Below are 27,374 nucleotides of genomic sequence, written 5' to 3' on the forward strand. Positions count from 1 at the left end.
GTTGTAAAGTCCTTACTCTACAGCATGAAACCACACGAGGCACATTCTGGAGACAAGGTCACTCTGTGACCTTAACTCTTTATTCACAGGACTCCAAAGACCATGACTCTGTGTGGGACCTCCCTTTTTATACCTGGATGATCAGATAAGGAGTGTCTCTCACAAGTTCACCCCTTGTGGTCAAGGTGTGCATCGAGGTTGAGTGTATACAGTAATACAGTGGTGTTACATTGTGGTTACATACATGACACTTGTCATTGGGGATAATTCCCCTGCACTTCATCAAAATAATATCATGGGATCTTTTACATCCCGAGTGAGCAGACGGGGGTCTCGGTTTAATATCTCATCTAAAAGACGGCACCTCCAACAATGCAGTATTCACTCAGTACTGCACTGGAGTGTCAGCCTAGATTTTTGTGCTCAAGTCTCAGGCAATGGACTTGAACCCACAATGTTCTGAGAAGCGAGTGTGCTACCCACTGAGCCACAGGTGATACCATTCGGCCCATTGTGCTTGTGACGGCTCTTTGAAAGAGCTATTCAGTTTAGTTACACTCCCCTGCCCTTTTCTCATAGCCCTGCAGACTTTCCCCCTTCAGGTATTTATCCAAAGTTATTATTGAATCTGCTTTCACCACCCTATTAGGCGGTGCATTCCAGATTATCATAACCTGCTGCAAAAAATACATTCTCCTCATCTTGTCTCTGGTTCTTTTGCCAATCACCTTAAATCTGTGTCCTCTGGTTACTGATCCTTCTGCCGTGGAAACCGTTTCTGTTTATTTAACCTATCAAAAGCCTTCATGATTTTGAATAACTCTCTTAAATCTTCTCCTAAATCTTTTCTGCTCTAAGGAGAGAACAACAGCTTCTCTAGTGTCCCCACAAAGTCAATCATCCCTGATAACATTCTAGGAAATCTCCCCTACAGCCTCTCTAAGGCCTTGATATTCTTCCTAATTTGTGGAGCCCAGAAATTGCCACACTACTCAATCAGTAATTTACGAAGGTTTACTGTAACATTCTTGCATTTGTACTTTATGCCTATGTTTTTAAAGCCAAAGATCTCATATGCTTTTTTAACAGTCTTAACTTGTCTTGCTCCCTTGAAAGATTTGTGTATGTACACCCACAGGTCTCTCTGTTGTTGCACCCCCTTTAAAATTGTACCATTTAGTTTATATTGCCTCTCCTCATTCACCCTTCCAAAATGCATCACTTTACACTTCTCTGCGTTAAGTTTCATCTGCCATGTGTTTTCCCATTTCACCAATCTGTCTATATCCTCCTGAAGTCTGTTACTATCCTCCTCACTCTTTACTACATGTTTTGCGTCATCTGCAAATTATGAAATTATGCCCTGTATACCCAAGTCCAGGTCATTAATATACATCAAAAAGAGCAGTGGTCCTAAGACCGACCTTGGATGACACCACCTTGTATACATCCCTCCAGTCTGAAAAACTCATCTCTACTATCTGCTTTCTGTCCCTTAGCCAATTTTGTGCCACTGCCCCTTTAATCCCATGGGCTTTAATTGTGCTAACAAGACATGAGGAAAAACTTTTTAATGTGGCAAGTGGTTGTGATCTGGAATGCACTGCCTGAAAGGGTGGTGGAGGCAGATTCAATCATGGCTTTCAAAAAGGAATTGATAAGTACCTGAAGGAAAAACCAATTGCAGGACTATGGGCAAAGGGCGGGGATGTGGGACTCGCTGAAATGCTCTTGCAAAGAGCCAGTGCGGGCTTGACGGGTCGAATGGGCTCCTTTTGTGCTGTAATCATTCTTTGATTCTCTGTCGTACTTTATCAAACGTTTTTTGAAAGTTCATATACGCAACATCAACCACACTATCCTCATCAACCCTCTCCGTTACTTCATCAAAGAGCATCAATTGCTTCCTTAAGTGATCTGAGCATATTAGTTTTGTGGGAGGTGCTTCACATTGCCTTGTATCTACTGGTATGATCGCACGGTTTGAAGGTTTAACAGTTGTGCCCCATTGTGACCAGGACCAGATATTTGGGTCTGATGCATTTCTCAAGACGAACCAAGCAAAAACTCGGTGAGATGAGGGCAGATATTTCACAATAAGGTAAACCTACCAAATAGGCGATATGATCAGACTCGCAATTAATTTAGCCCATATAACTTATCTTTATATGATACAAGTGCGACGTCCAAAATCCGGAGTTCCGGAATGTTCCAGAATTTGGAAACCAGGAGGACGATCCTTGGCAGGGTTGTCCGGAAACCGGAAAATATTCCGAAATCCGCACTCCCCCAGCCTTTGGCTGCCGACCTCAACCGGGCTCGCCCGACCAACTTTCTCCTGCCTCGGCCTGACCTTCAGCTGCCCGACCCTGTTGCGGCCCGACCTCCTGCTGACTGACCTCCCCCGGCCTGGGCCCGACCAATCTCTCCCCCGGCCTGGGCCCGACCGACCTCTCCCCGACCGACCTCTCCCCCAGCCTCGACCCGACCGACCTCTTCCCCGGCCTGGGCCTGACTGACCGCCCCAGACCTCTGGCGGCCCGCCCGACTCACCCCCCCTCTCCCGATCTACCTTCCTTGGCCCAAGCAAAGAAGTTCCGAAATCCGGAACGGCCTCGGTCCCGAGGTTTCCGGATTTCGGACGTCACGCCTGTAATACCAAAAAAGCAAAATGTTCTGCTAGCCAATATCAGTTGGTTACAATTCTTGACTAAAACAAGTTGGCTTTTATTTTCCAGCATTTCTAACTTATTCACCTCAGTGAAAGTCCTCAGTTTTCCCTTTAACAATCATCATCATCATAGGCGGTTCCTCGAACGAGGATGACTTGCTTCCACATGGGTTCACAGATATTTCAATGAAGGACCCGATATTCCAGTCCTGAACTCCAATTGAAGGGATGGAATATGCCTTGTGCATGGATTTTTTTAATGTGTGGTGACCGTTGCACATCAGCCACCACACTGGCTCGACGGAGCTAGGCCTATATCCAGTGGCAAGGGTAAACTAGGACAACTGGATACCAACTCTGCTGCATGGACCTAGTGCACACACATATCACAGTGTGGGCTGGCCCCTGGGCCCACGCCTCTTCTAGACCCCGTACCCTCATTTGCTGCACCTTCGCCACGATCTCTCGCTGTACCTCCGCCACGATCTCTCGCCGTTCCTCCGCCATGATCTCTCACCGTTCCTCCGCCACGAGCTCCCTTTAACAATGCCTGACTGTCCTCACAAGTTTCCAGTTTCAAAAAGCCTCACTGTGTGTCACCTTCTATCTCCTTCGTTCACAGACCGATCAAATTCAAAGGTCATTGCAACACAATGGGTCAGAGGTGTTTATATGATTATCTGGACAAGCCAAGGGCTTATTATTATTTTGTCTGGGGAAAGCAACTTCCATTTAGCATAATCATCACCTTTTATCTTGGGGCCTTTTTTAAACTTGTGGGAATAAACTTTGGTCAAAAAATAACATTAAAAGTAACACTTTTTTTCACCAAATCTTTTCTGTGAAAAATTGGTCAAAAAAAAAAATCGCTTGGCCAGTTCTCCTTCTGTGCCCACCCCCAAATCAAATATGTGTAAGCCAATTGTACCGTTCCTTCCACCATCTAGCAAACTAAGCACAGATCGAGGATTGAAACTGACGTCTCCCATCTGTATCGCTTCTGACTTCCATTTACAGGTACAGGTGCAGGGTCGAGTATCCAGAGTTCCGGAATTCGGAATATTTCAGAATCTGGACTCTGGTCCGATCGGTGGCAGAGTCGTCCGGAATTCATAAAATGGTCCAGAATCTGGACTCACCGACCTCGGCGGGGCCCATCCGACAGCCTCCTCGGCGGAGCCCGCCCGACAACCTCCTCGGCGGGGCCCGCCTGACCGCCTTCTCGGTGGGGCCCACCCGACAGCCTCCTCGGTGGGGCCCACCTGACAGCCTCCTTGGCGGGGCCCACCTGACAGCCTCCTCGGCGGGGCCCACCCGACAGCCTCCTCGGCGGGGCCCACCTGACAGCCTCCTTGGCGGGGCCCACCTGACAGCCTCCTCGGCGGGGCCCACCTGACAGCCTCCTCGGCGGGGCCCACCCGACAGCCTCCTCGGCGGGGCCCACCCGACAGCCTCCTCGGCGGAGCCCGCCCGACAGCCTCCTCGGCGGGGCCGGCTCGACAGCCTCCTCGGCGGGGCCCGCCCGAACACCTCCTCGGCGGGGCCGGCTCGACAACCTCCTCGGTGGGGCCGGCTCGACAACCTCCTCGGTGGGGCCCACCCGAACACCTCCTCGGCGGAGCCCGCCCGACAGCCTCCTCGGCGGAGCCCGCCCGAACACCTCCTCGGCGGGGCCGGCTCGACAGCCTCCTCGGCGGGGCCCACCCGAACACCTCCTCGGTGGGGCCGGCCCGACAACCTCCTCGGCGGGGCCCACTCGACAGCCTCCTCGGAGGGGTCAGCCCGACAGCCTCCTCGGAGGGGCCGGCCCGACAGCCTCCTCGGCGGAGCCCGCCCGACAGCCTCCTCGGCGGAGCCCGCCCGACAGCCTCCTCGGCGGAGCCCGCCCGACAGCCTCCTCGGCGGAGCCCGCCCGACAGCCTCCTCGGCGGAGCCCGCCCGACAGCCTCCTCGGCGGAGCCCGCCCGACAGCCTCCTCGGCGGAGCCCGCCCGACAGCCTCCTCGGCGGAGCCCACCCGAACACCTCCTCGGTGGGGCTGGCCCGACAACCTCCTTGGCGGAGCCCGCTCGACAACCTCCTCGGCGGAGCCCGCTCGACAACCTCCTCGGCGGGGCCGAGCGGCCCAAAGAACTCTTTGGCGGGAATCCCCTCACCCCTGCCTTTCTGACGTTCCAAAATCTGGAACTACCCAAACATGGGCTCGAGTGTTTCTGGATTCGTGACGTCAGAAAACAAATCGAAAGTGCGGAATAGCCCGGAATCCAGAATGGCCTCGGTCCCGAGGGTTCCGGATTTTAGGCGCTGCACCTGTATTACTGTAACCAATTTGATCTAATTTGTCTTGTAAATGAGGCTCTCGACCCAACATGACCCCTAATCTCCTTTTGATTCACTCGTGGTATAGTAACAGTGGAAATCTAGAACGTTTTTGAGCCTTTTACTCTATCCAATGGAAATTAAATCATGATGTGTGATCCTGGCATAATGTTTTTTTTACTTTAGTGTGTGGTTAAGCAGTTTCTGATGAGCCATTTAATCTGCAGCTTTGGCTGTAATAATCATCCAAAACGCACAATGTCAAGTCGTCAATTTTGTAATTATTCACAGTTTGGGGCTCTATTACATTTTGATCAAGTCTAATACCTTTAGAGAAGCGAATAGTCACCATAAGAGAGCAGATCCACAGCTATTCTCCATTGCAGCTGTTGCATCTATTCATGATTTCTTTAAACATAACACAATGCTTAGTGAGGTAATGGAAACAGTGAAGAAAACAAACCATGACACTTCCTGGTGCAAAGTTGAACCTGGTTAAAGTAGACCATGTGAGTAAATTAAGCCAACCAAAAGATTTGTTCTGAAGAATTTGCACGTAGATCCAGACCCTCCTTTGTTTCTGCCAATTTTTTTCCCTATATCTTTTCTTGAAGGTGTTGACTATTTTTAGGGCATGATTCATGAGTACCAGGCACCGCTCTGTGCCCTGTCAAAGTGCTCGTTCTTCCTGCCTGAATCAAGATGGTGAGTGTGGTCGGTCGCTTTACTGTCTTTATCAGCTGAGCCACTGGGAAGGTCTTGGCCCACCACTGTCTGGTTCTCATAAATATACTTTGTTGTCATTAACTAATATGTCAGATCCATATTCGTAGCATGCACCAGAAATCTGCCGGATTGTCTCAAAAGCCCAGCTGGTTCACTAATGTCCTTCGTGGAAGGGAGCCTGGCCGTCACCCCTAATTAGTCTGGCCTACGAATCACTGCAGTCCCAAAGCACATGGAGACTCTTAAATTCCCTCAGAGCTACTAGGTATGGCCATGAAATCCTGCTGTGTCAGTGTCGCCCACATCTCAAAAGCAAATGAAAATAAGTTATATTGGCACGGATTTTGTGTGGTAATGATGGCGATCTGTCAGCGTTCATCATCATTACCCCTCTGAAACTGACGGCGACTTCAGGATGTAGCGCATGCACATCTAAACATGGAAATCTTGAAGTTGCACTCAGTCATTCCCTGCTCCGACACTGGCTGTGCTGTGGCCCCCACATAGCCGGCAATCAGTGGAACTGATGAAAACACCCATTAAAAGTTAACATAAGAAATAGGAGTAGGGGTAGGCCACTCAGCCCCTCGAGCCTGCTCCGCCATTCAGTAAGATCATGGCTGATCTACTACCTCACCTCTACGCTATCCCCATATCCCTTGATTCTCTTAATATCCAAAAATCTATTGATTCAAATCCCTATTTACATTCCTAATCCCTGCTTTAAATCACTATTTTGTGGTGCGCAACCCTAATCCCTGTTTTAAATCCGTATTTAAATTTCCTATTTCCGAAGCCTTGTTGGAATAGGTGTAACTGGGGTTTTAACAGCGTATTGAATGCTAACCAAATGTTCTGGCACTGAAAAACTTAACTTTATTATTGTGGAATGTCACATTTTTCCATTATAATAAAAATTACTAGATTTTTAAAAAAAGTCAATAGCTTGTGCATGATATTTCAACTTTTACCTTAACGCCATGTTTCTGTCCCAATATTTATTTCACTCTCTCTGCAACATTTTTAAAAAATGCACACAATCAGTGCTTTTCATTTCCTGGTTTGCTGTCTTCAGTGTAATTGGCTGCTTAGATAGCTTGATGACATCATTGCTGCATTGTGCTGGGGATACTCTTTTGACTGCGCTGTAATCAATTTCACATTGAGGAAGCTAAAGTTCTTGCCCCCGAGATCACGAGATCTCTGTTGGCAGCTTTCTAGCCGCCTTCAAGGTCGACGGCGATCGCCATCACTTCACTGCTGACCGCAAATTATGGGCTATCCTTGTAGCGGAGTATTTAAAATAAATACTCAACACCAGGTCTGGGTTCGAAGATTCAAGTAGTCTTTATTTTGATGATACAAAGTTCCAAGCAACCTTTTGTACACTTAATGATGCATGTCAGCCTCGTGCATGGCCCCCGCCCCCCCATCATGCCATTTAATTGACTCAAAGCCTGCATGCACAATTGCTGCTTGACGAATTCCCTTTCGTCTCATGCAATCATTTGCCTATGTCTCATACCAAATGGAATTTATCCAACGTGTCACTTTTGACCCCTTGTCCTGTTTAGCTGCCCCTCTGGGCCTCTTATGTTTAAATAGTTTGGCTTCCTGTAATTGTCCTTGGGTTACACAGCTTGTAAAGTTGACCGCTACAAAAGCACTTTTTAGTTCCGAGAGCCATTCTTAACCCTTTAATTATAACAGAGCTCGAAAGCCCCATTTCAGTCCCCCCTTTTAGTGCTTGGCTACCCAGTCCAAGATTACCAACCTAATTCTACTTAATCCTGTGTCCCCTGCTTCGTTCTGTGGTGATCAGTCACGTGGTTTGGGGGCTCGGGATGTGACCTATGTCTCAAAGTATTTCAGGGTACTCGGCTAACAACTTTTGCTGTTCGATAATTAAGGCTTTTGCTTTCCTTCTCCGTTGCCTCTTTTTGCATGCCATGCATAACCCAATTCCCCATCCGACAGCTAGCCCTAACTGTATGACTACCAATACGTGAGAGGCTATACGAATCCACGGATGGATATTCACATTCATTTCCCAATTCCGTATTAAGTGTCTTCTCGGGTTTCTTCAATGTCTTTTGGTCTTCACAGTGGAAGACACAAAAACCATGCCAAAAATTGCTGGTCATGGGAATGTGGGAAGGGAGAACCTTGAGATAATCACTATCACTAGGGGGCTAGTGCTGGACAGACTAATGGGACTCAAGGTAGACAAGTCCCCTGGTCCTGATGAAATGCATCCCAGGGTATTAAAAGAGATGGCGGAAGTTATAGCAGATGCATTCGTTATAATCTACCAAAATTCTCTGGACTCTGGGGAGGTACCAGCGGATTGGAAAGCAGCTAATGTAACGCCTCTGTTTAAAAAGGGGGGCAGACAAAAGGCAGGTAACTATAGGCCGGTTAGTTTAACATCTGTTGTGGCGAAAATGCTTGAAGCTATCATTGAGGAAGAAATAGCGGGACATCTAGATAGGAATAGTGCAATCAAGCAGACGCAACATGGATTCATGAAGGGGAAATCATGTTTAACTAATTTACTGGAATTTTTTGAGGATATAACGAGCATGGTGGATAGAGGTGTACCGATGAATGTGGTGTATTTAGATTTCCAAAAGGCATTCGATAAGGTGCCACAGAAAAGGTTACTGCAGAAGATAAAGGTACGCGGAGTCAGAGGAAATGTATTAGCATGGATCGAGAATTGGCTGGCTAACAGAAAGCAGAGAGTCAGGATAAATGGGTCCTTTTTGGGTTGGAAATCGGTGGTTAGTGGTGTGCCACAGGGATCGGTGCTGGGACCACAACTGTTTACAATATACATAGATGACCTGGAAGAGGGGACAGAGTGTAGTGTAACAAAATTTGCAGATGACACAAAGATTAGTGGGGAAGCGGATTGTGTAGAGGACACAGAGAGGCTGCAAAGAGATTTAGATAGGTTAAGCGAATGGGCTAAGGGTTGGTAGATGGAATACAATGTCGGAAAATGTGAGGTCATCCACCTTGGGGGGAAAAAAAAGCAGTAAAAGGGAATATTATTTGAATGGGGAGAAATTACAACATGCTGCAGTGCAGAGGGACCTGGGGGTCTTTGTGCATGAATCCCAAAAAGTTAGTTTGCAGGTGCAGCAGGTAATGTTGGCCTTCATTGCAAGAGGGATGGAGTACAAAAGCAGGGAGGTCCTGCTGCAACTGTATAGGGTATTGGTGAGGCCGCACCTGGCATACTGCGTGCAGTTTTGGTCACCTTACTTAAGGAAGGATATACTAGCTTTGGAGGGGGTGCAGAGACGATTCACTAGGTTGATTCCAGAGATGAGGGGGTTACCTTATGATGATAGATTGAGTAGACTGGGTCTTTACTCGTTGGAGTTCAGAAGGATGAGGGGTGATCTTATCGAAACATTTAAAATAATGAAAGGGATAGACAAGATAGAGGCAGGGAGGTTGTTTCCACTGGTCGAGGAGAATAGAACTAGGGGGCACAGCCTCAAAATACGGGGGAGCCAATTTAAAACTGAGTTGCGAAGGAATTTCCTCCCAGAGGGTTGTGAATCTGTGGAATTCTCTGCCCAAGGAAGCAGTTGAGGCTATCTCATTGAATGTATTCAAATCACAGATAGATAGATTTTTAACCAATAAGGGAATTAAGGATTACGGGGAGCAGGCAGGTAAGTGGAGCTGAGTCCACGGCCAGATCAGCCATGATCTTGTTGAATGGTGGAGCAGGCTCGAGGGGCTAGATGGCCTACTCCTTCCTGTTCCTAATTCTTATGAATGCTGTATGGAATCTTCCAGTATGCTTTTCTCAGTATCTGTTTTCAATTGTGTCAAATGTTCTTTGAGTCTTGCCAGCTTGGTATCTCACTTTGTTGAATTTCATCATCCCATCTCGGGTTGTTCAAAATTATGTTCTCGATGCGTTCCTCTCTTCGTGGGAATAGGTATCAATGGCTTAGTTTGACCACAGTTTTAGCGTGTAAAACAGAAATTAGGTTGTGGGATTGCACATATGACATTACCATGCTTGTACTCATTTTCCTTGGTAGATATGCAGTACGTCCCATCATCCTGGGCTGCCATCTCAGTCCCTCCCTGACTAATGGGGCTGATTTCCAATGTGCAGCTAACCATCTTGAGTGAACCCACACACGATACGTTACCCTCCTTCCGTGGAGTGTGCGCACGCTATCACATCCAAATATTGAGTGCCACCATCGGTATGCACCCCTTGAAATGTGCCACTGATTTTTACCGCATAAGGGGGCGTATCATGGAACTGAATCCGGGATTGGCCTAGTATTTTGCCTATGTTCTGTACTACCGACAGAGGTTCGGCATCCGTACCGTCTATCTATGGTTAGCTCGAACCATACCTTTTTAAATTCTCTGGTAATACAATTACTTGGGGACACAAACACTTGTGCTGTCTTATGAACATCACAGAGGGTAATACCGTCCTTAGTCCATTTGGACAACTGCTCATTACTTATCCAATCGGGTATTTTTTTCTGCTTCATTTGCTTTACATTGTATCGGATGTTCCCTCGTAACCATGTGTTGTATGTTGCACATATAAGTTCTTTGCGTTCCTTGGGTTAGATCATTTAGTCACACACTAATCTTATTGATAGTTTGGGCATGAGGCGCTCGGATTTCCTCGACTTGCAGCATTTGTCTGGCGACCTCGTCCCCTGTTTCTGACAACTGCAAAGTCTAATCGTTTCCCTTTAGTAAAAGGGTTCTCAAACGTTGGACTATGTCTTGCACTTCTTGGTCTATACTGGCTATGTCAAATGTGTTAACAGTTGCCACATACCAATAGTGTGTGTCGGTTGTTGTTAGACAATCGATAACATGAGGGTCCTGACGTTCCAAGTCCCGAACATCATATCCAAGGATGGAAGATGCCTGTGCGTGAGTTCTTTTAACATGGGGTGGTCATTGCACACCAGCTACCACACGGTCTTAGCTGAGCAAGGTCTTGGTCCAGTGGCAAGGGGGTCCAAGAAGACTGGAGGCCAAGCACTGATGCATGAGCCTAGTTGCCTACGGCGAGATGTTGGCCGCAAGCTCGGCGCTGAGTAGCGCCCTTCAGAGATATGGTTGGTGGTCCGAGGCTTAGTTGGGGACAGGCATTGGGAAGGTCAGTGGTCCACTCGAGTTCAGAGTGGAAGTTCAGGGTGGTCACAGCCATGGTACTCACCACGTGCTGGAGTAGAAGAGGACAGGTCATCAATGGGGAAGGAGAGGCCCGATCGCCGTTGGAGGGGAGGAGGCCCGATCGCCGTTGGAGGGGAGGAGGCCCGATCGTCGTTGGAGGGGAGGAGGCCCGATCGCCGTTGGAGGGGAGGAGGCCCGATCGCCGTTGGAGGGGAGGAGGCCCGATCGCCGTTGGAGAGGGGGAGGCCCGATCACCGCTGGAGGGGAGGAGGCCCGATCGCCGTTGGAGGGGAGGAGGCCCGATCGCCGTTGGAGGGGAGGAGGCCCGATCGCCGTTGGAGGGGAGGAGGCCCGATCGCCGTTGGAGGGGAGGAGGCCCGATCGCCGTTGGAGGGGAGGAGGCCCGATCGCCGTTGGAGGGGAGGAGGCCCGATCGCCGTTGGAGAGGGGGAGGCCCGATCGCCGTTGGAGGGGAGGAGGCCCGATCGCCGTTGGAGAGGGGGAGGCCCGATCGCCGTTGGAGGGGAGGAGGCCCGATCGCCGTTGGAGAGGGGGAGGCCCGATCGCCGTTGGAGGGGAGGAGGCCCGATCGCCGTTGGAGGGGAGGAGGCCCGATTGCCTGGTCGGTGGCTCGCCGGGTGTCGTTGAGGATCGGGTGGGGCAGCTGAGTTGATGTCCAAAAAGGAGTTCGAGAGAAGAGGTCCAGTTCGCCGCTGGTAGTCCGGTCATCGCCGATGAGTGGAGTGGAGGTTCGGAGGGGAGGTTTGCACCTGAGGTAGGCCCAAATTTATGGGATTAGGGTTTTAAGTAAAGTTTTAAGAAAATGCACCCCCTATTAGGGTCTATTAAGGCTTGGGGAAGTTTCGACAGTGAGAGGGGGGAGGTTGGGAGTGAAAAGTTGGCGGATGGCGGAAGATGACAAGGATAAAGTTGTTTTGGCAGGGGAGCTCCCTAGGGAGACCTCGGGAGCCTTTTATCAACAAGAGCAGACATTGTCGACTAGATTCAACACCGCCTCCAGTGCGCCAGTGCAGCCTTCGGCCACCTGAGGAAAAGTGTTCGAAGACCAAGCCCTCAAAACTGTCATCAGGCTCATGGTTTACAGGGCTGTAGTAATAACCGCCCTCCTGTATGGCTCAGAGACATGGACCATGTACAGTAAACACCTCAAGTCGCTGGAGAAATACCACCAACGATGTCTTTGTAAGATCCTGCAAATCCCCTGGGAGGACAGATGCACCAATGTTCGCATCCTTGACCAGGCCAACGTCCCCAGCATTGAAGCACTGACCACACTTGATACTTGATCAGCTCCGCTGGGCAGGCCACATTGTTCGCATGCCTGACACGAGACTCCCAAAACAAACGCTCTACTCTGAACTCCTTCACGGCAACCCCCCCCCCCCAGTCTCTCTCTTCCCCCCCCCCTCCCCCGGCGCGCGCGCACAACTCGGGAGCTGAAGATTCGCGAGTCGATAGGCCTCCTCCGCCGCACACCATCCGCTGCACTCCCCTCCCGCCCACTGCACTCCGCTCCCGCTATCGACAAGAAAAGCGGGATGAAATTCCCGCCCACTCAGCCCCAGCGGTACCGGGCATTAAAAAAAATCACGCTCCACCTGAGGATCACCGAAAAACGAACAGAATTTGGGTTTCACCAAATTCGGGCCCTCTGTATTTTTATTCTCAAAATATACATTCAGAAAAACAACTTTGTACACACTAGCATTTCATATTTTTCTCCCCAGTTACAAATTGGTCAGAATATTTAAAAGCCTACCAATTATTGCCTTATGTCCGGAACTAAAGGCTCGCCACACAATTTACACCAACCAGATTTTTATCATGGCCAGAATAAAAGTCTGATTTTTAATCGGTTAATTCCAATCTTAAACTTCCCAATGCCACTTGGAAAAGCGCGGGGGGGAGGGGAGGTGGGGGGGGTTAGCCACAGCCACAGCCACACAAAGGAATATACCTTCCCAAAAACTTTAAACACCAAAGAAAAACACCACAACAGTTGGAAAGAATCTTCTCTTTTCTCCTTTTGATTGAGTCATAACTATCCATTATTCCTTAAACCAGTTTCAATTTCTGATCCCCGTATGCTCTAAGTGCACCTCTTACTTTTTAAATGTGGTGAGGGTTTCTGCCTCTACCACCCCTTCAGGCAATGAGTTCCAGACCCCCACCGCCCTCTGGGTGAAGAGATCTTCTCTAAACCTCCCCCCAATTACTTTAAACATATGTCCCCTATAGGTTTTTTAGCACTTTTCTCTGCTGTATACCTCCAATTTCATAGTTTGAATTCCCACTAAACATCTTTTTTAAGATTCCTTCCTGCTTTTTAAAAAAAAACGGATACCATAGCAACTAACTTCGACCCTTATTTCTTGCATTTCAAAGGGCTCCTTTCTCTCCACATTTCACACCACCTTTGCCCAAGTTTGTTGCAGTTATAACAGACTTTGGGTTTTCCTACCGCCCTCACTGTTTCTAATTAATGGGGGCTGCTGCCAATTGTTCCTGTTCGTGTGTCCTGTTAGGTGTTGTCACCATCTCATACCTACTGTCAGTTTATTTCGTCACTTTCTTAGTCAATAGTCTAGTCCGTCTACTTAATTCATAATACGTTCAAGTGACTAAAGTGAGGGCTTTCATCCTCCTTTTGTTTCTTTTCTGACTCCCACCATTTTCTTTGTTCAGCGGGTGGGTCGTCTGGTTTCCAATTTTGTTTAATCATTATTTCAATTAGTTTTCGATTTTTGTCTGGTCCCCACTCGAGTTTCTCACTTCCCATGGCTATATATTGTCAGCGGTACGTCTCCTGTCAGCTCCTCCTGAACCGAGATCGTTATTTGCAACTTATTGTAATTACCATCCACAACGTTACACAGACACACTTCTATATAACCGACCGTAACTGTTTTACCTGAGATTTTTCCGCAGGCTACTTGAGGTATCGACCTGACCTGCAGATTTGGATCTCTGAGGCAGCTGACACCAGACAGATTTCAGCCCTTGTCCCAACTGTGTGTGGTAATTAAAATGTACTCATGCCTTTGACATGACCTCCATCCACCGGTGTCCACCGTCTGCTTGAGATCCTGCCGACTACGCCAATTGTAGTAGAGTATTTAAAATAAACACTTAACACTAGGTCTGGTTCGAAGATTCAAGTAGTCTTTATTTTGCACCAGTGGGGAGCTTGCCTGCTAGTTGTCTGTAGGCAGTCCTCTCCAATGATACAAAGTTCCAAGCAACCTTTTATACACTTAATGATGCATGTCGGCCTCGTGCACAGCGCCCCCCCCCCCATGCCATTTAATTGGCCCAAAGCCCGCATGCACAATTTCTGCTTGACGAATTCTCTTTCGCGTCACACAATCAGTTGCCTATGTCTCATACGTTGGAAATACTTCAATTGGTGTTACTTTTGACCCTTTGCTCTGTTTAGCTGCCCCTCTGGGCCTCCTGTGGTTCAACAGTTTGGTCTCCTGTAATTGTCCTCCGGTTACATAGCTTGTAAAGTTGACCACTACAAAAACCCTTTTTAGTTCCGAGATCAAAAGCCTCACTTCAATCCTGTTTTAACTTTGGTCTGACATTGGTGTATGGCCATATTGATCCCTTTTATAAAAAAAAACTTCATTATGTCCAAGCATGAAATTCCTCCAGTGTTGAGCTATTCAAACAATAAATGCATCGGTGATTGTTCTACATTCAGCTGTAAGGCATGCTACGTCAATATTCATTTCTGTGGACGTCACCTTTTGTTTTGCTTGACTTTTCTGTGCGTGTTGGAAAAGATTACTGCAATATTTTAATTTGTTAATATCTCTATGCCAAATGAACTTGGACAGGATTCTTTTCGAAGAATTTTTCAACTGAGGAATAAAATGGCGACCGTTTCCTTTCGTGTTGAGTCTAATCCCACACTTGACTGTTTATGCTCTCATTTCCTCTCAGTGGGCAAGCTTCATTGGACTTTTGCCATGCTGTCAGATGCAGTGCTTATGTTTCAGGCATTATAACCTTTAACTGCTAATGGTACTGTAATTTCCAAACAGTAAAATGCATGTTAAAGTCTAGTAATTTTATCAGATGAATCAGTTGGCTAGCAATGTGAATCAGTAAAGTGATGGACAAGTCGGGGCCATAAAAGGAGCGGCGAGCAGTGACCATGGGCAGCATGGTGACATACCACTGCAAGGTACAGCGCGAGCTCGTGCAGGAGGGCGATGGCAGCGAAGAGTGACGTCATCAAGGTCCAGGTTGATGATTGGAGAGTGGGCAGGTACAGCAGGAGCGGCAAGGACGGGGTGAAGGAGCGGCAAGAGATTGTAGAGGGACATGATCGGGGTCCCAGGAGAGCCGTGTGTTCTGGGCCAAAAGAGGCGAGGGTTCAGGGGCAGCACAGGCCAGCCCACACTGCGATATGTGTGCGCACTAGGGCCATGCAGCAGAGCAGGTCTCCAGTCGTCTTGGTTAATCCTTGCCACTGGACCAAGACCTAGCTCTGTCAGGCCTGTGTGGTGGCTGGTGTGCAACGGCCACCATACATTAAAATAAATCCATGCACAGGCATCTTCCATCCTTCAATATGTATTACAGGACCTGGAATATTAGGTCCTTCATTGAAACACCTGTGAACTCATCCTTTTTTGGCATGGAAGCAAGTCATCCTCGTTTCGAGAGATTGCCTGTGATGATGATGATGATGGGATAATGACTATTTCAGGTGTTAATTTAGTATTATGGGGTTTTCATGAAGGGGTTCATTCTCTGATTGGCAACCAGTAACTGATAGGGTGCCGCAGGGATCAGTGCTGGGACCCCACCTATTTACAATCTATATTAATGACTTGGAAGAAGGGACTGAGTGTAACGTAGCCAAGTTTTCTGATGATACAAAGATGGGAGGAAAAGCAATGTGTAAGGTGGACACAAAAAATCTGCAAAAGGACATAGACAGGCTAAGTGAGTGGGCAAAAAGTTGGCAGATGGAGTATAATGTCGGAAAGTGTGAGGTCATGCACTCTGGCAAAAATAAAATCAAAGAGCAAGTTATTATTTAAATGTAGAAAGATTGCAATGTGCCTCAGTACAGCAGGACCTGGGGGTACTTGTGCATGAAACACAAAAGGATAGTATGCAGGTACAGCAAGTGATCAGGAAGGTCAATGGTATCTTTGACTTTATTGAAAAGGGGATGGAGTATAAAAGCAGGGAAGTCTTGCTACAGCTATGTAAGGTATTGGTGAGGCCACACCTGGAATACTGCGTGCAGTTTTGGTTTCCATATTTACGAAAGGATATACTTGCTTTGGAGGCAGTTCAGAGAAGGTTCACTAGGTTGATTCCGGGGATGAGGGGATTGACTTATGAAAGGTTGAATAGGTTGGGCCTCTACTCATTGGAATTCAGAAGAATAAGCAGTGATCTTATCGAAACATATAAGATTATGAGGGGGCTTGACAAGATGGATGCAGAGAGGACGTTTCTAATGATGGGGGAGACTAGAACTAGAGGGCATGATCTTAGAATAAGGGGCCGCCCATTTAAAACGGAGATGAGAGAAATTTCTTCTCTCAGAGGGTTGTAAATCTGTGGAATTTGCTGCCTCAGAGAGCTGTGGTAGCTGGGACATTGAATAATTTTAAGACAGAAATAGACAGTCTCTTAAACGATAAGGGGATAAGGGGTTATGGGGAGCGGGCGGGGAAATGGAGCTAAATCAATGATCAGATCAGCCATGATCTTATTGAATGGCGGAGTAGGCTCGAGGGGCCGTATGGCCTACTCCTGTTCTTATTTCTTACATTTTTATGTTCTTATCAAAGTTGCATCCATCATCTTAACAAAAGCAATGATGTGTTGAAAGTAATGAAGTGTGAAGCAGCAACAACAACGACAACTTGTATTTATATAGCGCCTTTGAAGTAATAAAACATCCCAAGGTGCTTCATAGTATTATGAAACAAAACTTGACACTGAGCCTTGAGATATTAGGGCAGGTGACAAAAAGCTTGGTCAAAGAGAGAGTTTTTAAAGAGCGTCTTAAAAGAGGAAAGAGAAGTGTGGAGGTGGAGAGCTTTAGGAAGGGAATTACATATCTTATGCTCTCGGCAGCTGAAGGCATGGCCACCAATCGTGGATTAATTAAAATCGGGGATGCTCGAGGCCAGAATTAGAGGAGCGCAGATATCCCAAAGGGTTGCAATGTTGGAAGAGATTACAGGGCTAAGATATGGAGGGATTTCCTGCCCACTCCCCATTATGTTGATTGAGGGATAAATATTGCCCAGGACACCGGGGATAACTCCCCTGCTTTTCTTCTAAATAGTGCCATGGGATCTTTCACGTCCACCTGAGAGAGCAAACGGGGCCTCAGTTTAACGTCTCATCCAAAAGACAGCACCTCCAACAGTGCAGCACTCCCTCAGTACTGCACTGGCGTGTCAGCCTAGATTTATAAGAACATAAGAACATAAAAAGTAGGAGCAGAAGTAGGCCATACAGCCCCTCGAGCCTGCTCCGCCATTCAATAAGGTCATGGCTGATCTGATCATGGACTCAGCTCTACTTCCCTGCCTGTCCCCCATAACTGCTTATCCCCTTATTGTTTAAGAAACTGTCTATTTCTCTCTCCTTTATTCAATGTCCCAGCTTCCAAAAAAACAAGGTCACTTGAAAAGTTTTTGGAGTGTGCCCCCCCCCCCGCTTTAATCACGGAGCACTTGATTATTAGTTTACAACAAAATAGTTGTAGCTTCCCCGCTGCTGACGCAAATAAAATCAGCATGCTGAGCACACACTTTTGCATGTTAATAAATATTAGGGAAGCACCAAATGATAATATTCATAAGTTATGAGGTAATTGGGCTAAACTGCAACTGTAAGAATCATGAAAACAAATGGGAATAATGATTTAGCTTACTAAATCTCTGGTGCTTTCCCCCTGACAAATATTCTAACATAGCATAACTCTCGTTAAGGTGGGACATGCTTAGGGGTTCCCCAGAATCTGATACTCTTGTGTGTTTTTGTAAAAGGGAATGGAAAGTGCAGCTATTAATGGTTTCAAGGAAATGATTGAGAATTTTCTCGTGGGAAATTGTTCTAAATGAAACTAGTGGGAGTTGAAATCATTTTGTTTCTGTCTTTCATTAATTGCACACGAGCCACCCACGGGCTTGACCAAGCTAGGTCTAGGTCCAGTCGCAAGGATTAAAAAACATTAACTCCTTGCTGTGCCACCATTCCAGGCATTCTCTGGTGTATGTCAAATGACCAGTCTTCATGTGTAAGAGCGTAAATATTCACAGGCTCATCACCACTACATCTGATTGTTGAGAGAAAGTCCGCAAGCATGCATTTGCACCAGGTTTTTCTACATGGTGATCAGAAACCCTGAGCAATTTCCACATCCCAACATAGGGGTGCTAAGGTCAATTGTACTACCTCTACTAGATCGGTGAATTGAGCACAGACTGAGGACAGAACCAGAGGCTTTCCTGATCCGTGTTGCTCAGCTACTTGCTGAGTGATCTGGGACAAGTGCTTTGTGCTCCACGAGTAACTCCAAACCTATTGGTATTCCAGTGAGACTTGTTCCTATTTTGTTTCTTTGGGCTCAAAATTACCAAGGAGTTGCTCTGTTTTCTTTTGGAGCAACTTGATTTTTCTGGATTATCTTAAAAATCCCCATTTTGCACATTCACTTTGTGCCAGTATAAGTGAGTGAGTTAGGATTTTTCTTTAGTTTAGTTTAATTTTTTTCAAAAGGGGTCGTTACCAGCCACCTAAGCCTGTTTTGGACATTTAGGCCACTTTGGACAGCTAATAGTTACTCCAAACGAACTTCAGCCAACGTATCTGGCCACTTGTGGCCGCACAGAAAACCCTTGCGGAGAGTTAAGAAATCAGCGCAGGTAGGTACATCGGAGGCCAGCAGAACTTAATGACTTGACTAAAGAATGTGAATAGGATCAAACAGCTATACAGGACATCATATGACAAACTTCGTAATGTTAATTTATTATACAACAGAAGCATACATGGAAGCTTAAACTACAAAAATAAAAGAAGTAAAGAGACAAAACGTATTTACATATTTTTTCAAAATATCCAAATAAAAAATAGAAGTACCTCCTGCTCGTAATTCTTATGTTCTCCCAGCCGCCTAAGCTCACCCACCATCAGCCCGCCCCTTACATACAACCCTACCTCCCGGGGTTGGGGATCAGACCCTCAAGGATCAGAACAGCACCTGGGGTCAGAGATCAGACATGTATGGGGATCACATCTTCCATAGAGGTCGGGGATCGGACCGCCCACGGGATTGGAACCCCCTACCCCCATTGGATCAGTGATCGAACCCATCTTGCGGTTCGAAATCCCACCCCCTCCCCCCTTCCCGGGATCGAAACACCCCTTTTCCCCCACCCCCCCCCCCCCCCCCCGGCCACATCCCCGCCACCCTGGCTTGGGCTGCGCACCAACCTGCTTGTTGTGGCCTTCTAGCCCGGGAAGGCAGCAGGCCAGCCTGGTGTGGGAGGCCACTCGGCCTGGGATAGGGGCGGGACGCATCGGATCCCATGCTGCAGCATGCACACAGAGGCTGGGGGCAGGAGTTACTGTGCATGCGCGAACACTCCAATGCGCATATGGAGAGCTGCCGGCATTGTTTCTGGCGCAGGGCCCTAGCTCTGCCCCCCCAATCGACTGGCCACGCCGCGCCAAGCCCCGGGAGAGGCAACACAGCGGCCAGAATCGGGGGACATATTTTCGGCGCCCTTTTCAGTCCACAAAGTCGGCGCATCTCTGCTGAGTGCGCCGAAAAAAGGGGTGGGCCAATTTTGAGCCCCTTGTTTCTATTTGTTGCAATAATTTTTGGAATGGAATGTACTCTGAGGACCTTGTATTTGCTCACTTATAATACTATATACCTCTATATTACCTTTAAATTTTAAAACATAAAGGATTTCTAATCAGATTGTACTGGTTTACGCAGTTTTTAGAATTTTCTCTTTCAACATTAGCACTCTTCACGTATTCCAAAAGTCAGGTTGATCTATTATTGCAGTGCAGGTTTTGAGCAAATGTGCAGGAAAAGCCTAAGAATTAGTTGGTTAAGATTTCTCTCCCTCTTTTCAAAAATATTGTCTTTGTACATGAAGATACTCTCTTCCTACAAAAAAAAGGATTATTTTCATTTCTTATCTCCTTTTCTACCAACACAGTCTCACCTCTCTTTCTGTTTTTTTAATCCAATTTTATTCCCACTCTCCTTAGGAACAAAAAAGATAGCAAACTGATAACATCACATTGACGTTATTATCTTTCAAATTTTCGCTCTCGGCTCCTTTGCTTACATAGCGACAGGAAAGAGGTTCTGTAAGGATCTTAGTCACGTCAACCAATGATTGAATGCATGATATTATTGGAGCATGAAATGAGGTACAGTACTTCACTCTCTTGGTGTTTCCCCTCTTATATTACTGTGCCAGGTATCTGCTGTAGATGATAGCAATCTGCCCTCCATTTGTATTACTCTTGGCCCAGATACTAGGTAGACCATGACAGTAAATCCATTTACAACCCTGGTTATCTTTTCTTCTCTCCCCAACATACCTTGCCACAGAGGAGTGTTTTAAGGTTAAGCATTGGCGGTGGGGTGGGTTGTGGGGATGTTATTTTTATTCCCCCTACTTGGTGCATGAGACCATGGCTATATCTTGGCTGGAAATAAATCGGGTTGTCTTCACCCAATGTGGAGGTCACTGAAGTGGTATAGTGTGCCTTGCTATATACCCTTTGCTTGGCTTGGTTCATAAACTGTGTACTGTAAATGTTTTGAAATGTCACATTGTGTTTCAAAGATGTGCAATATTATATGCCACTGCATGGCATTGAGTAATACAGAAGTCATGAAACAACTTTACAGAGAATTGCATCATCAAGATCTTATAATTTTTGTGCGAATTCTTCAAAGCTACTGTGCTGGAGGGACTTTTATGTTAACCTCAATGAAACGGATGGTAGTATAAAAAATATAAACATATCTTTGTTGGCTGAAAATCAATTAAGTCTTGCAGATAGTGAAGGTAAGTCCAGATGAGGGAGGCCTTTCACCCCAATTAACTTATCAATTCCAAGAAACGTACAATCCATCCCACCACAGGATCCAGCCACCTTTTGAATTACTTCAGAATCTTTGCCTTCACCATCCTGCCATTCCCACACTATATTAATCATAATTTAGAAAAGTGCTTCCTGACATCAGTGTTGAACTTGCCATTTACTTGTTTGTATCTATAATAACCTTGTGTTGCAGTTGTGTTTTAACTTCAAGCATTACTTAGGACAAACCTTTCCTACTCTTATTTAGTATCTCTGTCAGGTCCGCTCTCATAATTCTTAGCTTCAAGGCTGAAGAGGGTTTCAAAAATCTCGGGTCTCATGGTGGTTATAACAGGCAAACAACAGGTGCACGCCAACCACCGAACACTCATTGTGCACTTCAACTTAAAACTGGTCCGATGCAGTGCAGCTTCCATCCACATGCACGTTAAAGCGGTTGCCATGAGCGGACTTGACTAGAGCGAAACAAAATAAGAAATCGTTTCCACCCCCCGACCTTGCCTGCGTTATTTGAGTTTGATACATGGAGTGTAAATGTGGTGCTGTGCCAAACTACGTGTAATACATGCTTGTGGTGCTCTTGGACTTTGTAGGCACCTATTTGTCCTCCCTGCAATGAATTTACATGTGCCGAGAATGCAAACTGTCATGTATGTACATGATGTTTGCAGCCACAAGATGGTGTCATTGTTGGAGGCCACTGAGCAGCACGCACATGGTGCTGCTCTGGTATAAAAGGCCAGCCATTTTGTGAGTCAGGCACTTTGGACCTAAATAAAGCAGAAGCAAGGTTGTACCTTGCTTAGTTAAACAGGACTCAGCTTTCAACTTTATTGCATATATAACACAAACATTGTTGCTGGTGCTGGATTTAAATATTAACGGGACGAAATTGCCTCTCAGAAAGGCCCGTTAGCGCCACCGGGATGTGCCAATGGGGCGCTAAAGATTTTTCGCCTGGACACAGCGGCCAGAGTGCCCCACCCCCGGAATTGCCTCCGGAACACCGTCGGCGAAAAGTGGTTTGCGCCGCGATTCGCGCATCGGCATGGTGCATGCATGGCGATTACATCATCGCCGTGCGCGCCGACCCTTTGTCACTCCGTATCCACCTCTTTGCGCCCCTCGGGGGAAATTTCCCTGTGGGATGCCAGGTTGGCATGGGGCGATGCCATCGACAGCTTCTCAGTGCAGTGGTTGTTGTGGCGACCAGGCAACCCTTAAAGGGGAGGTGGTAGCGTGGCAGCCCAACAATGGCGGGCACTGGTGTGGCCGGGCCGCCAGCATGCAGACCGACACCCCCTCTTGGTTGCCAGGCCACTGGCATGGCCGATACCCTCCCTGGTGGCCCATAGGATGCTGCAGAGTTCACAGCGGCCCTCCCCTTTAAAAGAAAGAGAGGGGCGTTGTGACACGTCAGTGTGACGTGGCACATCCATGTCGCGGTGGTGTGCTGAGTGTAGCACCCCCGAACACTTCATTAGTGCAACAAAAAATAATTGTAACTCTTAAGAGGCTAATTCTGTGCCAGGGCCGGCGTTTCCTGCGCCAGCGTAAAAAAAAAATCAGATACCGTAACATAAGAAATAGGAGCAGGAGTAGGCCATTTGGCCCCTTGAGCCAGCTTCACCATTCAATAAGATCATAGCTGATCTGATCCAGGCCTCAACTCCACTTCCCTGCCCGCTCCTCAACCCTTTACTCCCTTATCATTTCAAAAATCTGTCTATCTCCGCCTTAAATACATTCAATGACCCAGTCATTCGATAAATCGAATTGACCGCCTCCAACCCAGCACGGGGCAATTTCAGCCTTTAAAACTTTTACTGCGAGGAGAGGATGGTTTTAAGCGGGAATGTGCAGATCGTTCTACGTGTAGATCTTTGCGCCGATGAAGAAGCATGATAGAGAAAAGCATAGACTGCAGATATAAGAAACTAAAATGCTTAGACTGAGAGACCAGATGTCTGTAACATGCACACAAACAGGTGTTGGTGCAAACAGGCCAGTACAACTGGGGGGTTGCTGCAGAAGTTGTGCTCTTGTAAAATCTATACTGGTATGACTATTAAAATTGATGTATGACATTTCTGCATCAAACATCCCCACTCCAATCGGATGTGTCATGTATGTAGACCATGTATACTAACTGTATAGACATATAAGGTGTGCCACCAGAGGGCACTGTGGTGGGAGAGCTGAGGGTCACCTGCATAGGTGTGCACGGCCCAGTATAAAAGGCTGCCCACCATGCTTGTGCTTCACTCTGAAGTTACAATAAATGGGAGCAACAGCTCAAGTACAATACTGGACCTCGTGGAGTCGTTAAAGACATAACAACTTGCGATGAGATTACGAACTTTCACGCAAAAATGACTAATGTCGGTGCATTAGAAAAGTTCTCAGAGGGTGAAGATTGGGAAGCCTTTACGGAGTGGCTTGACCAATATTTCGCAGCAAACGACCTGGTAGACAATGATCCGGCCACGCTGACAGATAAGCGCAGAGCTATCCTGTTGACCAGTTGTGGGCCCGCGGTCTACGGCCTCGCCAGGGACTTGCTTGCACCAGAGAAAACAACGACCAAGTCATACAAGGAACTGAAAGTGCTAATTCGGGACCAACTCAAACTGAAGGAGAGTATCCTCACGGCCAGGCATCGATTTTATACACACCGCCGCCCCGAGGGCCAGGAAATCGCAAAGTACGCTGCCGATCTCAGGAGGCTGGCAGGACCGTGTGAATTCGGCACATCCATCACCGATGCGTTGCGGGACGTCTTCGTAATTGGCATCGTAATGAGGCCCTTCTTCACAGGCTACTGTCTGCCGAAATCACCGTCACTCTGCAGAAGGCCATCAGCATCAGCCAGGCGTTCATGACCTCAAGCTGCAGCTCCAAGCAGATGGTGACTCACTCTCAGGACTCAAACCCGGCAAGTACTGTAAATAGAATGGCGCCTTTCACAGGCAGAGCTGTTGAACGTGAATCTGCCCAGGGCAGAGCGTACAGGCCCATGAGTCCTTTAACTCAGAGTCCGCCGAGGGGTGCAAATGTAAGTCGAGTAGCACCATGCTGGCATTGCGGAGGTAATCACAGGGCTCATCAGTGTCAGTTCGGAGACTATGTGTGCAAAGGCTGCAGCACAAAGGGCCACCTCCAGCGAATGTGCAAAAGATCCGTGACTCACCACGTGGAAGAGGAGTCAGCAAATGGCTGTGAATCCAGCTCGGATTACGAGGAGATAGCTCGAGAGGCAGCTCAGTCCCAGGACGAAGTGTATGGAGTATATACCTGCACCACAGATTGTCTTCCAGTGCTAATGGAAGTCGAGAAAAATGGCGTTCCAGTCTTCATGGAAGTGGACACAGGGGCGAGTCAGTCAGTAATGAGCCAGGAAGCCTTTGAGAGGCTATGGAACGATCAAGCTGAACGATCCAAGCTGGTCCTGGTTCCGGCAAAGCTGCGCACCTACACCAAGGAACTGATATCAGTTGTTGGTAGTGCGGATATAAGTGTATCCTATGATGGCGCGGTGCACAATTTATCATTGTGGATTATTTCAGGTGATGGACCAACGCTACTTGGAAGAAGCTGGAAGATTCATTGGAACTGGGAAGACTTCATCCCTCCAGCGATCGACGTCCCCCGTGCTCAGAAGCAGAGCAAGCCCCCACCTTTGGTTGAACCAAGCACCGGAGAGCAGATCCACGCAGCCCCTGAGGCACAGACTGCTCATCACGACTGTGTGACGATGATCTGGCCGAGACGACCCGAACGCACTTTCCCGGTTTCAGTGGCAGGACTCCCGGGGAGGAAAATTGGATCCAAGGACGCCTTCCCAGCTTCAGTGGCAGAATCCCTGGGAAAGAAGATCGTGGCAGTCGACATCATGGATAGGGAAAAGATGGCGTCCAAACCACGCGGTGCAGCGCTAATGGACCAACGACACGTAGTTCCACGCAAGGAAGATCATTGGGGTAAAAGTAGTAAGGCCAGCAACCCGCCATTTTTGAATGAACTGCTTGATATTGGTAACCAATGTAAAAGTCTAGCTGTAACGAGCAAAATGTTGTTGAGCGATGTCGGGTGCAAATTGCAATCAGCCAATGTAGCGGGCGAACACCTAATGGTCGTATATAGGTTCAGCGGGCTACCCAATGCTGTAGCCTGCGTCCCCGGGACCAGAACGATGTATCATAAAGTGTCCCCACAGCTGACAGAAGTAGACAAGCCGCAGAGTAAACGATTCCCTGGAGAGCAGAGGCACCAGTAGCGATACCCTGCCTCAGATTGGTTTAACATTGCAGGCATCCGATGGCATGAACCGCCACGGGCCAGAAACAGTAAACTGCGCCTATGCTCGCAGTCAGCTACCGTCGCCCACCACCCGGGTGGAAAAGGCACAGCCCACAAACCCACTCGCCACCACGGCAATGCCGAAGGGCAAAGGGTCACCCGCAACGGCTCCTCCGAACGGGCCCTGGACCAGCCAGGATCCCAAACTAGAGAATGCTCACAATGGTGCCCTCAAGGAAAGCGAGTCAGTAGTCCCCTGTGAACTGCTATACAAGACGAGGCAGCCCCACCGTCGCTTAGACGAAATGCTCACTCGCTCAGACTGCTTCCCAGGGAGCAGCAGCAACACTGTGCAAACGAAAAGGACAGGGAGGTCACAGACACATCAGCTGTCTTTGGGCCTGCCCGACACTTGGAGTAACGGCAAGAGCCCCGGCTCTGGCAACTCGAGCAAAATGAGCTCACCTCGCCCACAGACCCACTAGCATGGGACGCTGTGCCGTCACCAGACGACCCGGATCTCATCCGGCCGTGCTGGAACTAGACTGTCCTTGTGTACCTATACTGATATACCTGTACTGATCATGTAAATGTACCACACAAAAAGAAACGCAACTGTAATCCACCCAACAAATGTTCCAAGATGTAAATGTAAAACCCATGTGATGAACTTGAATGCCCCTTGCATGTAATGGGCCATTAGCATGATCTCTGGTGGGGTGGGGGGGCGGGGTGTAGGTGGTGGGGTGGAGAATGGAGTAGACATGGACTCTCAATCAGAAACCACGGGGACCTCCACTGGCAACAAATCTCACTACCAACCTACCCAAGCTAGAAGTGACCCTCCAATGGTCAACCAGGAAGAGCAAAGCCCAGATCACCATCAATGTACGAGTCAATTTGCATTAAAGGCTTGGGGGGAAGTGACGTCATGTATGCTAACTATATAATCACATAAGGTGTGCCACCAGAGGGCACTGTGGTGGGAGAGCTGAGGGTCACCTGCATAGTTGTGCAGGGCCCAGTATAAAAGACTGCCCACCATGCTTGTGCCTCACTCTGGAGTTACAATAAATGGGACTACGGTCACAACAGCTCAAGTACAATATTAGACCTCGTGGAGTCATTCATAAGAGAATTAAAGACATAACAGAATGCATCGTGGAGTCTCCTCTCTGTGTTGCATTTGTATGAAAATAAATATCTTACGATAAGATTAGGGGTCGGCATAGCACCATAGGTCAACATAACAGTTGCATGCAGTTCATTGTTTTGTTGACAAAAGCAGTCCCGCTCTTGAACAGCAGCGGGTTCGAATGCCGAGTACTTCAGGGTGCTGTAGTACTCGAAGAAGCTGTCCTATCAGTCATGGCAGCTCCCCAGAAGGCAGGATATTTGACCTTCTAATGTATACACTAGGAACTGCCACTGACTGAAATGTTGAGTATTTTTCTGATTACTTGATGTCGATTTTGCTCACGACTCTCTTAATGTTCCTCAACCAAAACAACAGAGGTTATTGAACTTCCTGTTATGGTATGAATATAGTGATGAGATTAAATTAAATATAGAACCAGAAAAGTTGAAAACCCGCAAAAGAATGAAGATAGGTGATTGAGGCATGGCTGTTTGATACGATAAAAATCTAGTAAAATGTATTGGTTATGTCACAAGGGGAGTTAAATGATTAAGTTGGATGTGTCCATGTGAAGAGTTACATAAATGTCACTCATCATTACTATAGCCAAGAAGGTTGCACAGATTCAGGTCATTCATATGATCTCTGAGAGTATTTCAACAGATATTTACGAGCTGCAGCATTCGGTTTATTTCAGTCTCAAACGGAAGTTCCTGGTGTGGGTGATTACTCACACCCAAACTTGTCACCCCACCGCCCCCCAGCCCGGAAAAGTTTGCATAGAATTGTACATCACAGAAACCACCCAGTCGGCTCTCCAGGTCCATGTTGGTGTTTATGCTCCACATGAGCTGCCTTCAATCATCATCTATCAACTTATCCTCCTATTCCTTTC

At 47.6% G+C, this 27,374-nt stretch overlaps 1 protein-coding gene across 7 annotated transcripts in view; it reads left to right on the plus strand.

The window, feature by feature from the left end:
* LOC139269514 (tyrosine-protein kinase JAK2-like) overlaps window positions 1-27,374 on the plus strand; it is a 375,442-nt gene that overhangs the window by 207,136 nt on the left and 140,932 nt on the right. The window lies entirely within an intron of this gene.

This window comes from Pristiophorus japonicus, chromosome 1, assembly GCF_044704955.1.
Source record: "Pristiophorus japonicus isolate sPriJap1 chromosome 1, sPriJap1.hap1, whole genome shotgun sequence".
Taxonomy (NCBI): Eukaryota; Metazoa; Chordata; class Chondrichthyes; family Pristiophoridae; genus Pristiophorus; species Pristiophorus japonicus.